The sequence below is a fragment of the Mus musculus genome, chromosome 5, assembly GCF_000001635.26.
Source record: "Mus musculus strain C57BL/6J chromosome 5, GRCm38.p6 C57BL/6J".
NCBI lineage: Eukaryota > Metazoa > Chordata > Mammalia > Rodentia > Muridae > Mus > Mus musculus.
Window position 1 is genome coordinate 66191635 of NC_000071.6, and position 6243 is coordinate 66197877.

Here is a 6243-nt window from a genome sequence, read left to right on the forward strand (position 1 = left end):
GGGGCATCGAGCCTTCATAGAACCAAGGGCCTCTCCTCCCATTGATGCCCAACAAAGCCATCCTCAGCTACATATACAGCAGGAGCTACGGGTCCCTCTATGTCTACTCTTTGGTTGGTGGTTTAGTCCCTGGTAGCTCTGAAGGGTCTGGTTGGTTGATATTGTTCCTCCTCCTATTGGGCTGTAAACCCCTTCAACTCTCAGGAGACAGCTATATCAGGCTCTTGTCAGCAAGCACTTCTTGGCATCCACAATAGTGTCTGGGTTTGGTGACTGTATATGGGCTGGATCCCCAGGTGGGGTAGTCTCTGCTCCACACTTTGTTTCCATATTTCCTCCTGCGAGTATTTTGTACCCCCTTCTAATGAGGACTGTGTCCCTGTTATTAGGAGAATTATCATCCATTATAGGGTAGGACCAAGGTTCCTGTCTCCTTGCTGGCTGTCAGTCAGGGGTCTTACTCTGCTCTCGAAGGATACTCACATCCAGTCCTTCTTATCCTTCAAATGTTTCTGAATTCTGCTCACCGTTAAACTCTGAGTTCAGGAGACTGAGGCAGGAGGTCAAGGAGGTCAAGCTGGGTGGCATAATGAGAGGCTGGAGAGATGGCTCACTGGATGAAATGCTTGCTCTGCAAGCATGAGGACCTGGGTTAAGACGGCCAGCACCCATGTTAAGGGGGGGAAAAGTGGGGCATGGCTGTACGTGCCTTTAACCCCAGCACTGGTGGAACAAAGACAGTTGGATCCTGGAGGCTTGCTGGCCAGCCAGTCAAGGTTCAACAAGAGATCCTGTCTCTAAAGATAAGCTAGAAATAGGACATTGACTTCTGCCATCCACACATGCTTAATGCACATGTACAACACACACACACATTAAGAACAACAACAATGGGGCTGGGGAGATGGCTCAGCAGTTATGAGCACTGACTGCTCTTCTGAAGGTCCTGAGTTCAGGTCCCAGGAACCACATGGTGGCTCACAACCATCTGTAATGAGATCTGATGCCCTCTTCTGGTGTGTCTGAAAACAGCTACAGTGTACTTACACTTAATAAATAAATAAATCTTTAAAAAAGAAAGAAAGAAAGAAAGAAAGAAAGAAAGAAAGAAAGAAAGAAAGAAAGAAAGAAAGAAAGAAAAGAACAACAACAATGAAAAGCAGAGTACTTGAGAGGTGAAGGTAGGACAACCAGGAAGTCAAGGTCTTCCTTAGCTATATAGTGAGGTTGAGATATGTCCTTGGCTACCTAAGACCCTGCCTGAAAGCAACAGCAAACTAATTAAAAAAAAATATATATATATATATACACACACACACACATATATATATATTATGTGTGTGTATGTAAACACACACATATGCCCAGACTTATAGCTATCTATGTAATTATTATTTTGTATCTGGGGAACTAGAACCCAAGGCACTAGGCACGTGCTCTACCATTACTCTACACCTCAAACCCTCTAAGCAGCTATGGCTTTCTTTTTTTTTTTAACGTACAGGTTTTTGCTGGCGTTGTATGACTCGTTTTGGGCACAGGGACCCATAGTCCAGGCTACCTCTAACTCACTATGTAACTGAGGATGACTTCGGCCCTCCTGTCCACCTCCCAAGTGCTGGGGTTACATCCAAGCAAGCCCATATTTGTTTTACATAGTGCTGGTGATGGGACCCAGAGCCTTGTGCCTGCTGTGCAAGCATGCTCTCATCTGAGATGCAACCCCAGCCTGTGGGTTTTCCGTTCGTGGAGGGCAGCCTCTCAACTGTAAAGATTTTAAACTTTGGAGTCACTCTGAAACTATCGAGTCCTATCTCAGACATCATCGATCTCTGTGGCTTTGAATAAATTGCTTAATCTCTCGGTGCCTCCGTTTTCTCATCTTTTGAGCACCTACCTGTTGGGTAAGTGTGTGGGTTGACTTAAATGTGTTCAAGGGTTTACAGAGGGGATTGCTGGAGACGAGAACTGGCTAAGTGAAGACTCTGTTTCCGTCCTAGTTTCTGTGGTGCTAAGGATTAAACCCAGGGCCTGGCACATGCGTGGCATGTACTTGACCATGAGCTCCGTCTCTGGCTTTCATCACTATCATTTTCTTTAGAACTGCTGAGTGGTATCAGAATGACTCATCACAGTATCTCTTCTATCCTTTCACTCTGGTGTTTGTTGTTTGTTCTGTTGGTGCTTTGTTTTTAGATAGGATCCTAAGGTAGGCTCAGACTAGATATGAAGCCACGGCTGGATTTGAACTGTTGATCCTCTTGTGTCTATCTCACAAGTATTGAGATTGCAGGCATGTTCTACCACACTTAGTATATGTATAATATATCTTTCCAGTGAGAAAGAAAGGAGGGAGAGGGGCAACACAAGGACAGAGAAACAAAACAAAAGAAAGGAAGAGAAAAGAAAGAGAAAGGTGTGTATACTGGCTGGTTTTATGTGTCAATTTGACACAGGCTGGAGTTATCACAGAGAAAGGAGTTTCAGTTGGGAAAATGCCTCCATGAGATCCAACTGTAAGGCATTTTCTCAATTAGTGATCTAGGGGTGAGTGCCCCTTGTGGGTGGAACCATCCCTGGGCTGGTAGTCTTGGTTCTATAAGAGACCAGGATGAGTAAGCCAGGAGAAGCAAGCCAGTAAAGAACATCCCTCCATGGCCTCTGCATCAGCTCCTGCTTCCTGACCTGCTTGAGTTCCAGTCCTGACTTCCTTGGTGATGAACAGCAATGTGGAAGTGTAAGCTGAATAAACCCTTTCCTCCCCAACTTGCTTCTTGGTCATGATGTTTGTGCAGGAATAGACGCCCTGACTAAGACAGCATGTTTGTAGATAAATTTCCTTCCTTGATATCTTGATATCGTACCAACTTATGTTCTTAACAATATGTGAGGATATCATCCTGAGTGAGGCAACCCAATCACAAAAGAACACACATGATATGCACTCACTGATAAGTGGATATTAGCCTAGATACAATTTTCAAAACACATGAAACTCAAGAAGGAAGACCAAAGTGTGGATACTTTGATCCTTGTTAGAAGAGGGAACAAAATACCCATTGAAGGAGTTACAGAGACAAAGTTGGGAGCAGAGACTGAAGGAATGACCATCCAGAGACTGCCCCACCTGAGGATCTATCCCATAAACAACCATCAAACCCAGACACTATTGCGGATGCCAACAAGAGCTTGCTGACAGAAGCCTGATATAGTTGTTTCCTGAGAGGCTCTGCCAGTGCCTGACAAATACACAAGTGGATGCTCATAGTCATCCATTGGATGGAGCATTGGGGACAATGAAGGAGTTAGAGAAAGTACCCAGGGAGCTGAAGGGGTTTGCAGCCCCCTAGGAGGAACAACAATATGAACTAACCAGTACCCCTAGAGTTCCCTGGGACTAAACCACCAATCAAAGCAAACACTTGGTGGGACTCATGGCTCTAGCTGCATATGTATCAGAGGATGGCCTAGTCGGTAATCAATGGGAGGAGAGGCCCTTGGTCCTGTGAAGGTTTTATGCCCCAGTATAGGGGAATGCCAGGGCCAGAAAGCAGGAGTGGGTGGGTCAGGGAGCAGAGGGGGGGGGGGAGGGGATAAGGGATTTTTGGAGGGGGCACTAGGAAAGGGGGTAAGATCTGAAATGTAAATAAAGAAAATATCTAATAAAAAATAAAATAAACAATATGTGAGTTAACATCAATACGTGACTGCCTGATCATCAAAATATTAAAAAACAAAATTTCTCTGTGGATGTTAACCTTATTTGACGCCATGGGACATAGCAAAGGTGAAAGCTTGCTGGCTTTGAACAAGGACTTCTAGCACTTTTATTCTGACAACGATCAAAACTGGTTTAGCAAAGTTCTTCCCGTTCAGAAGCCAGAGGCAACTGTGTGCGTGCTCCCAGCCAACGGTGCACAGAGGCAACTGGGAAATGCTGGAGCTAGTGAATGACAGCCGACTGCTTGCACCGGACAGCCCGCTCCTGCTAAGCAGCAGCCTATACTTTTGCCTGGGAAAGCCCAGGGGCTGCCAGGACATGGGTAAGCCACAGAGGTGTCTTCTCTGGATGCATACGTGTCATTTGGTCATTCCTGGTAAGGTCCTTTATGCTATCTTATTTCGTCTTTATTATTTGTGTGATAATGTTAATGTTACAAGAGCGATTTTATGTAGCAGGATAGAAGCAGCTCTGTCTAGTTCTGGCAAGACCAAACGAGGCATGATGATGCGTGCTTGTACCCTCAGTCCTCTGGAGATGGATGGGAGAGGGTCTGGAGTTCAAAGGCATCATCAGCTACATAGAGAGCTTGAGACCAGCCTGGACCAGTGCTTGAAATCACTACCCCAAAAGAGTATGAGTATTCTTTTGGCATGCAAAAACGGTTCTTGAAACTTTAATGCACAGAACGTTGGACTCACATATCTGCTGTGAAATCAAAACAAAACCCATTAAGGGAGCTGAAAAGTTAGGTTTCTTTCCTCCTCTGTGACTCATTAGCTCTTGCCTACACTTGGTCGGCCCTTCCTTTGTCTTCTTCTTAATATCTTCTCCCTGCCCCCACTTCCTAGGACCCGGGTTTTTCTGCGTAACCCTGGCTGTCCTGGAACTCAATCTGAAGACCAGGCTGGCCTTGAACTCAGAACTCTGCCTGCCTCTGTCTCCCAAATGCTGGGACCAAAGGCATGCATCACCACCCCCTAGCCAAGTCTCCTTTCTAAATTCTAAAATTTACCTATGCTTGACACACCTGTCTACATACACACACATAAATTGCAGGCTAGGATCTTCAAGTGGGAGAACATGGGGTTTTTTTTTTTCTTTCTGAGTTTGGGTCACCTTGCTGAATTGCATACTTCCCAGAGCCACTCACTTTACAGTCCTAAATACTCCACATGTGTCATTGCTCTGTGGCTGTGATTTCAAACACTGGGTTTTCTTTTAATTCTATCCATTATTGGTGCAGGCATTACACATCGCTTGTCACTGAACACACCTGTCACATAGACCCAGTTAGAAAAGGTGATTTAAAAAAAATAATAATTTGTTCTGGGGGAGAATGTTTTATAATCCAAAATTTTCCTTTTTTTTTCTCCTATTCAAAAATAATATAAAATCATTCTATGATGCTGTTAGTCAATGTTTTAATTATAAATTATAGCTTCTCTATGTTGGCTCTATATAGAGATGTGTGCATGGTGTATATGTGTCAGGTTTTGGTGTTTCAAGCATGAAGATCTTCTCTTGGTTGGAAGATGTAACCTTCTGAGTGAGTTGACCCTCATTTGATTGAAGGTAGTTTCTGTAAATGTATACTTTACTCTCCTGTATCGTTGTCTCCCAAGGTTACTGCCTCAGTCTGCTAACCTAGACTTAGTCCTGGATACTCCTAGCCTCCACACAGTCTAATCTAGGTGTAGAATGTTTTCTAGAGACTTGCTGCTGAATAAGCTCACCCTTTCTAATTCTTTCTCATCTCTGGCTGGCTGATTCAACTCAGCTGTTCTGGCTCAAACTTCTCTCCATGCTAACTGATTTAGTCTGCCTTCTCCTTATCCCCTGACTGAATTTCTCTGCTTGGCCGCAACTAAGGCAATCTGTTCTAATCTTCTGCCACTCAATTAGACATCACTTTCAAACACGGGTGCTTCCTTTTACAAACTAACTTTACCTTCATTGTTTGGGATTAAAGGTGTGTGCTAAGGGCAAGTCTGTATTCCAGCCAGAGGGATTAAAGGTGTGTGCTGAGTCACAACACAACTAGAAACCGGGTTTTGAGCAGATAACATAGTCACAGGGTCCTGCAACAGGCTTCCATAGAAGGGAGCAGGTCTGAGTCATTAGGAGCCACCACTCTGAAAGGATGGCAGGACCACATGCATACAGAGACTCTGGGCAGGGCATCTACAGTCCTCACTATACATCTAATATTGGGAGATTGGTGAATTGGGCTTGCCATAAAAGATGCCAAGAGGAAAGCATTCGGCCTTCTGTTTTAGATGGACTTTCTGTCACTGTAACAAAACATTTGACACAAACAACTTAAGGAATGTTTAATTTGCTCATGATTTCAGGTTCTAATGGCTGGTCATGGTGCAGCCAAGAGGCAGAGAATGCCTGAGTCCCAAGCTTTGTCCCTTTGCCTCTTTATCCTGTCCAGCCATCAGCTTATGGAATGGTGTCACACACATTCAGTTCAGGTCTTCTTTTTTTTTTTTTTTTTTTTTTTCTTCACGAAAATT